This window comes from Amia ocellicauda, chromosome 12 (genome assembly GCF_036373705.1).
Source record: "Amia ocellicauda isolate fAmiCal2 chromosome 12, fAmiCal2.hap1, whole genome shotgun sequence".
Taxonomy (NCBI): Eukaryota; Metazoa; Chordata; class Actinopteri; order Amiiformes; family Amiidae; genus Amia; species Amia ocellicauda.
The window spans coordinates 41,677,521-41,689,201 of NC_089861.1; the positions used below are offsets into that span (position 1 = coordinate 41,677,521).

Sequence of the window (11,681 nt, forward strand, 5' to 3'; positions counted from 1 at the left end):
ATGGGACCGGAGGACAACCCAGAGGCTCTGAATTTCTGTCCAATATTAAAGATCCTAGGCTCTCATTGTCTGATTTGGCTGGGGCACAATTGGGACATGTCTCTGGGGACCGATCACCATTAGTGACTGCAGGTGATGAGAGGGGCAGGGACAGCCTTCCCTCTGACTCCAGTCGTGTAGCAGCCAACAGTACCCTGTTGGACCCAGGGGAAAGAACGAGTTCTGGGACTCACCTCCTCTCTCCTTCTTCCAGTGGAAGGCCCGACACTGGATCCCGCCTTCAACCGGGTATCCGATTTCGCTATGGACCAGACACAGGATGATGCCCTGGGACATATATATGACCAGGTCAGAGTTGTTGATGGTTGCATAGTGAATACACAGAGGGCACTTTGTGTTTCTCTCCAAACCAGCAGCCAAACCGATCATGCTGGATGATGTTGCAGACAGAATAACGTTCACCACGGTGCCTCCAGACTTTTTCACGAATACCAATCGAGCTGCACGGTGCTGGGCTGTGAGCACAGGTCCCACTAGAGGATGACGGGCCCTCGTGCCACCCTCATAGAGTCTGTTTCTGACAGTTTAGTCAGAAACATGCACACCAGTAGACCGCTGGAGGTCATTTTGGAGGGCTCAGGCAATGCTCCTCCTGTTCCTCCTCGCAAAAAAAAGCAGATACTGGTCCTTCTGGTTCTTCTGATAGCACGGATGAATGTGCCATACTGGAGGAGCTGGACTACCTGTGCAACCTGAATGGGCTGCAGGGAGCACCTCATAATTCCAGTAGTGACAAGGACACTAGCAAAAGGCAAAACTAGAGAAGAATCAGTCAGGAAGGATAAGGAGAGAGCAATCGTCTGTGGCCACCACCTGCAAAACCATTCCCTTTTTGGGGTTGTCTTGCTGTTGCCTATCTCCGGTGCACCTGCTGTCACTTTCATTTGCACCAAAACAAGAGACAGTGATTCACAACCGCTTAGGCTTCCTAACTGTACAGATTAATATGCCTGAACTGTAACTGACTTGGTATTATGCTGTGATGATTACTTGTTCCCTTATTTTTTTGAGAGGTGTATTATAGAAGATAGCCTTGAGAATGCGGCCACAGAATTGCGGGAATCCGTGACTTTCAACACTTATGCAACCGAGTCGAGGTGACCAACAGCTCAATGTCTGGTTGGCACCATGGCTTAGATGTGCCATTCATGAAACTTGCGTTGATTCTTGAAGCCACTGGCATTGCTTCCCTCTCCAAGTCTGTGTAATAAGGAATTGGCAGGAGCCCACGAGGTGAAACTATCAGAGGACAGAATGCAAATGAAGTGTTCTGAGAAAAGCAAAGCGGCGAAAGGACATTTTCCCATGTGCATGTAGATGGCTGACTTTGACACGGCTTGATGAAGTCTTGTGGATCCTACCACTGCTTAAGTGCACTACTACGCTTGCCTTCAGGGAGTTTCATGTCAAACATTCAAAAAACAGGACTCGAACTAGACGGATGAGCACCTAAGATCGGTCTTGGCCGATGTGGGGATCGAACCCAAGACCTTGGCGTTATTAGCACCACGCTCTAACCAACTGAGCTAACCGGCCATCAAAAGTAGTCTCTCTGCCAGGCATTTCCTCATGTTTATGTAATTTGGCTGCAAAATGCATTACACACAAGTGTGAAAAGAACACTTTTGCAATTCCTAGCATTGGTGATGCTATAAATCAATCTGTCAGGAGTGGGATTTGAACCCACGCCTCCATCAGGAGACCAGAAAACCCTTCTACACTCTTCAAGGGAACAACACCTTAAGTCTGGCAAATTAGACCACTCGGCCATTCTGAGAGGATGTATACGTCCACCGCGAGATTATATACTGATCAAGAAAACTGCGGGAACACTTAAATCACTCATCGGATCTCCGTGATCAAAATCTAGGAAACCTCAAGATCTTCACCATACATTGCATAATTCGTAACTCTCCCACCTCCATGCTTTTGAGACTGTATTGGGAGACACAGCAAACTTTCTTCAGACGGCACGTATGGATGTGCCATACTGGAGGAGCTGGACTACCTGTGCAACCTGAATGGGCTGCAGGGAGCACCTCATAATTCCAGTAGTGACAAGGACACTAGCAAAAGGCAAAACTAGAGAAGAATCAGTCAGGAAGGATAAGGAGAGAGCAATCGTCTGTGGCCACCACCTGCAAAACCATTCCCTTTTTGGGGTTGTCTTGCTGTTGCCTATCTCCGGTGCACCTGCTGTCACTTTCATTTGCACCAAAACAAGAGACAGTGATTCACAACCGCTTAGGCTTCCTAACTGTACAGATTAATATGCCTGAACTGTAACTGACTTGGTATTATGCTGTGATGATTACTTGTTCCCTTATTTTTTTGAGAGGTGTATTATAGAAGATAGCCTTGAGAATGCGGCCACAGAATTGCGGGAATCCGTGACTTTCAACACTTATGCAACCGAGTCGAGGTGACCAACAGCTCAATGTCTGGTTGGCACCATGGCTTAGATGTGCCATTCATGAAACTTGCGTTGATTCTTGAAGCCACTGGCATTGCTTCCCTCTCCAAGTCTGTGTAATAAGGAATTGGCAGGAGCCCACGAGTTGAAACTATCAGAGGACAGAATGCAAATGAAGTGTTCTGAGAAAAGCAAAGCGGCGAAAGGACATTTTCCCGTGTGCATGTAGATGGCCGACTTTGACACGGCTTGATGAAGTCTTGTGGATCCTACCACTGCTTAAGTGCACTACTACGCTTGCCTTCAGGGAGTTTCATGTCAAACATTCAAAAAACAGGACTCGAACTAGACGGATGAGCACCTATGATCGGTCTTGGCCGATGTGGGGATCGAACCCAAGACCTTGGCGTTATTAGCACCACGCTCTAACCAACTGAGCTAACCGGCCATCAAAAGGAGTCTCTCTGCCAGGCATTTCCTCATGTTTATGTAATTTGGCTGCAAAATGCATTACACACAAGTGTGAAAAGAACACTTTTGCAATTCCTAGCATTGGTGATGCTATAAATCAATCTGTCAGGAGTGGGATTTGAACCCACGCCTCCATCAGGAGACCAGAAAACCCTTCTACACTCTTCAAGGGAACAACACCTTAAGTCTGGCAAATTAGACCACTCGGCCATTCTGAGAGGATGTATACGTCCACCGCGAGATTATATACTGATCAAGAAAACTGCGGGAACACTTAAATCACACATCGGATCTCCGTGATCAAAATCTAGGAAACCTCAAGATCTTCACCGTACATTGCATAATTCGTAACTCTCCCAGCTCCATGCTTTTGAGACTGTACTGGGAGACACAGCAAACTTTCTTCAGACGGCACGTATGGATGTGCCATACTGGAGGAGCTGGACTACCTGTGCAACCTGAATGGGCTGCAGGGAGCACCTCATAATTCCAGTAGTGACAAGGACACTAGCAAAAGGCAAAACTAGAGAAGAATCAGTCAGGAAGGATAAGGAGAGAGCAATCGTCTGTGGCCACCACCTGCAAAACCATTCCCTTTTTGGGGTTGTCTTGCTGTTGCCTATCTCCGGTGCACCTGCTGTCACTTTCATTTGCACCAAAACAAGAGACAGTGATTCACAACCGCTTAGGCTTCCTAACTGTACAGATTAATATGCCTGAACTGTAACTGACTTGGTATTATGCTGTGATGATTACTTGTTCCCTTATTTTTTTGAGAGGTGTATTATAGAAGATAGCCTTGAGAATGCGGCCACAGAATTGCGGGAATCCGTGACTTTCAACACTTATGCAACCGAGTCGAGGTGACCAACAGCTCAATGTCTGGTTGGCACCATGGCTTAGATGTGCCATTCATGAAACTTGCGTTGATTCTTGAAGCCACTGGCATTGCTTCCCTCTCCAAGTCTGTGTAATAAGGAATTGGCAGGAGCCCACGAGGTGAAACTATCAGAGGACAGAATGCAAATGAAGTGTTCTGAGAAAAGCAAAGCGGCGAAAGGACATTTTCCCGTGTGCATGTAGATGGCCGACTTTGACACGGCTTGATGAAGTCTTGTGGATCCTACCACTGCTTAAGTGCACTACTACGCTTGCCTTCAGGGAGTTTCATGTCAAACATTCAAAAAACAGGACTCGAACTAGACGGATGAGCACCTAAGATCGGTCTTGGCCGATGTGGGGATCGAACCCAAGACCTTGGCGTTATTAGCACCACGCTCTAACCAACTGAGCTAACCGGCCATCAGAAGGAGTCTCTCTGCCAGGCATTTCCTCATGTTTATGTAATTTGGCTGCAAAATGCATTACACACAAGTGTGAAAAGAAAACTTTTGCAATTCCTAGCATTGGTGATGTTATAAATCAATCTGTCAGAAGTGGGATTTGAACACACACCTCCATCAGGAGACCAGAAAACCCTTCTACACTCTTCAAGGGAACAACACCTTAAGTCTGGCAAATTAGACCACTCGGCCATTCTTAGAGGATGTATACGTCCACCGGGAGATTATATACTGATCAAGAAAACTGCGGGAACTCTTAAACCACACATCGGATCTCCGTGATCGAAGTCTAGGAAACCTCAAGATCTTCACCGTACATTGCATAATTCGTAACTCTCCCACCTCCATGCTTTTGAGACTGTACTGGGAGACACAGTAAACTTTCTTCAGACGGCACGTATGGATGTGCCATACTGGAGGAGCTGGACTACCTGTGCAACCTGAATGGGCTGCAGGGAGCGCCTCATAATACCAGTAGTGACAAGGACACTAGCAAAAGGCAAAACTAGAGAAGAATCAGTCAGGAAGGATAAGGAGAGAGCAATCGTCTGTGGCCACCACCTGCAAAACCATTCCCTTTTTGGGGTTGTCTTGCAGTTGCCTCTCTCCGGTGCACCTGCTGTCACTTTAATTTGCACCAAAAAAGGAGAGAGTGATTCACCACCGCTTTGGATTCTTAACTGTACAGATTGATATGCCTGAAGTGTAATTGACTTGGTGTTATGCTGTGATGATTACGTGTTCCCTTATTTTTTTGAGAGGTGTATTATAGAAGATAGCCTTGAGAATGAGGCCACAGAATTGCGGGAATCCGTGACTTTCCACACTTATGCAACCGAGTCGAGGTGACCAACAGCTTAGTGTCAGAAAATAAAAGAACACTTTTGCAATTCCTAGCATTGGTCATGCTATAAATCAGTCTGTCAGAAGTGGTATTTGAACCTACGCCTCCATCAGGAGACCAGAAAACTCTTCTACACTCTTCGAGAAAACAACTGCATTTCCGTCCTTGCACTCTCTCATTAATCCAATCTTGCCCAGTCAGCGAGAGAAGCCATGTACATGCTTTGCCTTCCTTTTCCTCTCCCTTCACTGCCAGTTCAGCGATGACATCTCAGAACTCTCTCACAGCTGACTTCTATGACATCACAGAGTGCATCAATTCCGTGGCTTCTCATCTGTCGCCACACTGTCAGGGTTGACTTTCTCACTCACTATGCCAAGCTTTCTCGGAAACACTGGAATACGTGGATGAGTTTGTACCACTTTTGGAGGTTTTGCCCACCTGGGGCGAGGCTGTGATCCAGCTGAAAAGCAATTCGGGCATGTGGGCAGCGAAAGATGTATCTGTGATGAAGAGAAACCCAGGTCGAAGATGTTTCCAATCAGCCCCATCGGTCCAGCCACAGACACACACACAGACAGCCACAAGCACAGACTGCCACAGACACACAGACAGCCACAGATAGACAGACAAACACACAGACAGTGTGCCTGACAAAAACTTTCCCTCACAGTCAAGTCAACATGAGTCGTATTATCTAAAAGAAGAACCCATCATTTCCTTTCATCTCTATATCAGAGAGAGCGATTAAAAAAACACATCTGTAAATGCTACTTGTACAAGCACGCTGAGATGCCCCATCAACAGTAGGCATGCTCTGTGGCGCAATGGATAGCGCGCTGGACTTTTAGTGAAAAGGGCAGTGGTCATTCAATGGTTGTGGGATCGAGTACCACCGGAGTCAGTGCTCACTTCATGACCCGGAGGCTTTTCTTGCCATCTTCAAGCGCACTGCCCGGTGTTGCGACTGGCCGGAGTCGGAGTGGGCGGTACGCCTGGCTCCCCTGCCACCCGAGTGCCCTAGACTACAAAAGTCTGAGGGACAGTGTCCTGGACCGGGTCGGTCTGACGTCGGACGGCCAGCGCCGAAAGCTCAGAAGCCTCCGGTTCGAACCTGGCTCCCGGTGCCTGCCACCGCTGGCTCAAGCCACGGAAGTTGCCGACCTGGTGGCCTTGGAGCAGTTCATCTGCCATCTCCCACGTCCAACCTGAAGGCTGGCACCAGGCTGGCAGAGAACCATCATTGCCCGGGACGATGCCACCTTCTGATGCCCGACGGCGGGCACCCTCCCTTCCATTCCCAAGACCCCCTCTGACCCGACTGTCCTGGATACCAGCATGTTGCCAAACACCACACCTAAACATGTTTCTCCCCGACCCACTTCCCCTTCTCGCCTTGCCTGTCCCAAAAACAAATCTGCCTCCTTAGCTCCTTCTTTTTCTCTCTCCCCCGGCAGTGTGTGGTCCCCTGGAAAAACCACGGTGACGTTGCGGGCAGCCTGGACATCGCCCGGCCGGGTGTTCGCTAGTGAAAACTATCTATCTAATATTAAGGATCATAGGCTCTCATCTGATTTGGCTGGGGCAGGTCACCTGTGTCGTGACAAGACCTTAAGCCGGATAATGGACCGATTCTTCTGGCCAGGCATCAAAAAGGAGGTAGAAAGATGGTGTGCTGCCTGTCCGGAGTGCCAGAAGACCAATGCCAGTGCAGTACCGTGGGCTCCGCTGGTACCGCTGCCTCTCATGGAGATACCATTTGAGCGCATTGGGATGGATTTGATCGGTCCGTTGGAGAAAAGCTCCGCGGGGTATCAATTTGTGCTGGTCATAGTAGACTATGCCACTCGGTACCTGGAGGCAATTCGTCTACGGACAATGTCAGCGACTAGGATCGCCGAGGAGCTGTTTAAGGTCTTCACTCGGGTGGGGATCCCAAAGGAAATCCTGACAGATCAGGGCTCTCCATTCATGTCACGCGTGATGCGAGACCTCTGTAGGCTGCTGGGGATAAAGTCCATCAGGACCTCAATCTATCATCCCCAGACAGACGCCCTAGTGGAGCTCTTTAATAAAACCCTAAAGAACATGATCTGTAAGTTTGTGAGCACAGACGCTTGGGACTGGGACAAGTTATTGCCACCCCTGCTGTTCGCTGTACGCAAGGTGCCCCAGACGTCCACTGGCTTCTCTCCCTTCGAGCTGCTGTACGGGAGGCGGCTGAGGGGCATCCTCGACTTAATAAAGGAGGACTGGGAGGCGACCGCCCCCTCCCAGACCTCTATGGTACAGCACATCCTGGACCTGAGAGATCGGCTATCGGCACTGGGGAAACTTGCACAGTTGCATCTCTTACAGGCCCAGGAGCGACAACAGCGCATGTACAACAGGAGAGCCCGGTTACGATCGTTCACCCAAGGACAAGGTACTGGTGTTATTCCCAAATTCAACATCTAAACTGCTGGCTAAGTGGCAGGGACCCTTTTTGGTCACACGCCGCTTAGGGGATGTTGATTATGAGGTGTGTCGCCCGGTTACGATCGTTCACCCAAGGACAAGGTACTGGTGTTATTGACAAATTCAACATCTAAACTGCTGGCTAAGTGGCAGGGACCCTTTTTGGTCACACGCCGCTTAGGGGATGTTGATTATGAGGTGTGTCGCCCAGATCGTCGGAGGTAAAAGCAGATCTATCATCTGAACATGCTGAAGAAGTGGCGAGAGCAGGAAGCATTGGGTGCTTTTAGTTCCCCCCACAATAAAGAGTCTGAAGCCGCTGTTTCTGAGGTTCGCACTGAACTCAATTTAACAAACGCCCATTTAACAAACGCCCAGAAACAGCACGTTTGCTCTTTATTGTGCCGCTTCCAGCATGTCTTTTCTCACCGACCCGTGCTCACACTTCTCATTGAACACCACATCCACACAGCACTGGACCACTGCGTGCGTGTCAAACCCTATCGCACCCCCTATTACAAAAAGTAGGCTGTCAATGAAGAGGTGCAGAAGATGTTGGAGCTGGGAGTCATTGAAAAGTCACAATCGGAATGGTGTAGCCCTATAGTCTTGGTGCCAAAGCCTGACGGCAGCACTAGATTCTGCGTTGATTATAGGGAGCTCAATGCAGTGTCTAGGTTTGATGCCTATCCGATGCCCCGTGTGGATGAGTTGCTGGATCGGCTGGGCGCTGCTCACGGAAAACCCGGGCAAGTGAACAGTTGGGAGGAGGGAGACCAAGTATCTGGGGTACCTCTTAGGAGGGGGGCAGGTACGGCCAGTCGTTGACAAGGTGACCGCTATTGCCTCCTGTCCGCCTCCTAAGTCCAAAAAGGAAGTTCGGCAGTTTTTGGGGTTTTCCGGGTATTATCGCCAGTTTCTGCCGGACTTTGCCACCCTGGCTTACCCCCTGACCGAAGTGACGCGAAAAGGTGCTCCAGATACGGTCCAGTGGACGGAGCAGTGCCAGGTGGCTTTCCAGGCGATTAAGGACCGCCTCTGCCAACACCCTTTTTTTAAATGCCTTGACTTCTCTCTCCCTTTCATTCTACAGACCGACGCCTGAGAAGTTGGAGTGGGCACGGTCCTGTCCCAGAGTGTTGAGGGTCAGGAACACCCCGTCCTCTATCTAAGCAAACAATTATCGCCCAGGAGCGTAAATATAGCACCATTGAAAAGGAGTGTCTCGCTATAAAGTGGGCTGTGCCCTGTTTATTTAATCCCTCTCCCTCCCCGACGGAAGCAGCTAACCGACAAGAAGGTGGACTGAGTCTATTACCCCTGTCTGCCCGGAGCACCCCGATTGTGGACACTTTTTGCTTTTGCTTTTGATTTTGTTTTTGTTTTGTATCTCCGCCCTTTTTTGACATACCTGAACAAAATAAAGCCCGGACACAACCGAAACCGGAGACTCTCCCTCTCTCTCTCCCCGTTATTTGTGTCCGGCTTTCACAGTAGGCTATTCAAGAAGGGGGGCTCAAAGATGGCCAGATATAAATTTATCTATTTTATTTTATTTTATTTATTGTGCTTTGTTGGCACAGTGTTTAATGTTCAGTCTTAAATACATATTTTTTAATTGTAGTTTTGTAATTGATTTTGTCTTTGAAAAGCAAGACAAAATAATAAAAAGCACATTTTAGATTATTTAATTTATGCAATGGTGAAAAAATTGTCAAATTAACTGAAATGTAAAAAACAACAAACAAAAAAAACTATCAAAACAATCTGATGCATTTAAAAGAACAATAACGGTCAATGCATTTGACAAATAAAAAAAACATCAAAACATTCAAAAACAGTGAAACCAGTGCTATTTAGAAATAATTAATACAATCATTTCCATAATTTCTTTACGTACTGTTGGAAATATACCATCTGGCCCAGGTGATTTGTTTGGTTTTAATTCTGCTTGTCCCTTTACTACCTCCTCCTCATTTATCCTGATCTCTCTTAGGGTTTGACTGGACTGGTTGTTAACCTGTGGCATGTTATCTGTTTTTTCTTTAGTAAAAACCTCAATATCGTCAGCTCAGCATACCTTAGTATAACTTAATATAAGCAACAGAGACGCTGCTGTGAAGGAGCGCAATAGTCTCTATAGCCACTCTGTCACAGCCACCTCAATAAATACATCAATTCATTAATCACTGTATTGACTTCAACCATTTAAACACATGTAATGTTTTGCTTTATGCTAGGGGTGGCTAACCCTGGTCCTGGATTTGAGCCCCCACCTCCCCAGGGATCTGTATTGGCAAACTGCTGAGCTGATGATATTGACTGCAAAGGGGAATCTCTCTGGAATGGTCCATTATACAGGGGAGCTAAAGACCTCCAGGAAAGCACTAACCTGTGGCCCTGGGGCCCTGGGGTTTGTCTGCCTAACGCTCGTCCTCTGTTCTTTGGGTCTGCACTGGTTCTGGTCCTATCTGACCAACCTGTTCTGAATAGGGCAGTGGTTCTCGACCTGCGGCCCGTCACACATGGAAGTGCGGCCCACGATATGACACCCACATTTAACACTACAAGCGCAGAGCCGGTCAATTTGACCGTTTTGGTTATTCAAATTTGAATTATACTGTGTTCCAAAATACACTGCGCATATACCCATTCGTGACTATTCCTAACTATATGTATTAAACATGCCTACAGCGTTTTAGCTGCATAAACATGAAAATAAATAAGTTATAAACACATTTACCTAGAATAGCCAAAATCGGGTTATTTTGACTGGTCATTTAAATACATAATAACTCAAATATAACACATAATCCTGCCTTCCCTTTACAATAGAGTCAGTCTGGCACTCAAGTGGCGATCTCTACCTGTCTACAATCTTTCATGTGCTTGAAAAACACATGCATTTGTACAGCATTACAGGTGTTTTCTTACAACTGTAGTAAGATTGAGTGGATACAGTGATTACCCGCAAATCAACATGGATTTGAAACGGAGATTGAAGAGAGCTCGTTTTGGAAATTGGACAAGTAAAATCATGTTCTGTGAAATTGCAGTGTCTCACCACACAATAAGATGAGTTACAACAACCTCAACTTGAACAGAATTGTAAAACTTTAAATAACGTGCTCAGGTAACCACAAAACATATGTTCTATGAACGTTTTGTGTAATGCGCATGTGCCAAAACCATCACGTCATGATGACATACTACTTTACCGGAGTTGAGACATTTTTTGTATTAATTAGCATGGGATAAAGTTGCTGATCATGCAAGAAAAGATGAAGTAGCCCGCGTTTGAATGATTATAGATGGACTTTGTGGATTGCAAATAATGAAATTAATAGTCATTCTTCCTCAACTTTCATTACTTACAGTGGGGGAAAAAAGTATTTGATCCCCTGCTGATTTTGTACGTTTGCCCACTGACAAATAAATGATCAGTCTATAGTTTTAATGGTAGGTGTATTTTAGCAGTGAGAGACAGAATAACAACAAAAAAATCCAGAAAAATGCATTTCAAAAGTTATAAATTGATTTGCATGTTAATGAGGGAAATAAGTATTTGACCCCTTCGACTTAGTACTTGGTGGCAAAACCCTTGTTGGCAATCACAGAGGTCAGACGTTTCTTGTAGTTGGCCACCAGGTTTGCACACATCTCAGGAGGGATTTTGTCCCACTCCTCTTTGCAGATCCTCTCCAAGTCATTAAGGTTTCGAGGCTGACGTTTGGCAACTCGAACCTTCAGCTCCCTCCACAGATTTTCTATGGGATTAAGGTCTGGAGACTGGCTAGGCCACTCCTTGACCTTAATGTGCTTCTTTTTGAGCCACTCCTGTGTGTTTTGGGTCATTGTCATGCTGGAATACCCATCCACGACCCATTTTCAATGCCCTGGCTGAGGGAAGGAGGTTCTCACCCAAGATTTGACGGTACATGGCCCCGTCCATTATCCCTTTGATGCGGTGCAGTTGTCCTGTCCCCTTAGCAGAAAAACACCCCCAAAGCATAATGTTTCCACCTTCATGTTTGATGGTGGGGATGGTGTTCTTGAGGTCATAGGCAGCATTGCTCCTCCTCCAAACACGGCG

General features: G+C 47.0%; 3 non-coding genes across 3 annotated transcripts; all 3 read right to left on the reverse strand.

Annotated features, from left to right (window-relative positions):
• Positions 1–1,522: 1,522 nt before the first annotated feature.
• On the reverse strand, positions 1,523–1,596 carry trnai-aau (transfer RNA isoleucine (anticodon AAU)). Its single transcript has one exon. It is a non-coding gene; the product is annotated as a tRNA-Ile (tRNA).
• A 1,251-nt stretch (positions 1,597–2,847) lies between these two features.
• trnai-aau (transfer RNA isoleucine (anticodon AAU)) lies at positions 2,848–2,921 on the reverse strand. The gene has a single exon. It is a non-coding gene; the product is annotated as a tRNA-Ile (tRNA).
• Positions 2,922–4,172: 1,251 nt separating this feature from the next.
• On the reverse strand, positions 4,173–4,246 carry trnai-aau (transfer RNA isoleucine (anticodon AAU)). Its single transcript has one exon. It is a non-coding gene; the product is annotated as a tRNA-Ile (tRNA).
• Between the last annotated feature and the right edge of the window lie 7,435 nt (positions 4,247–11,681).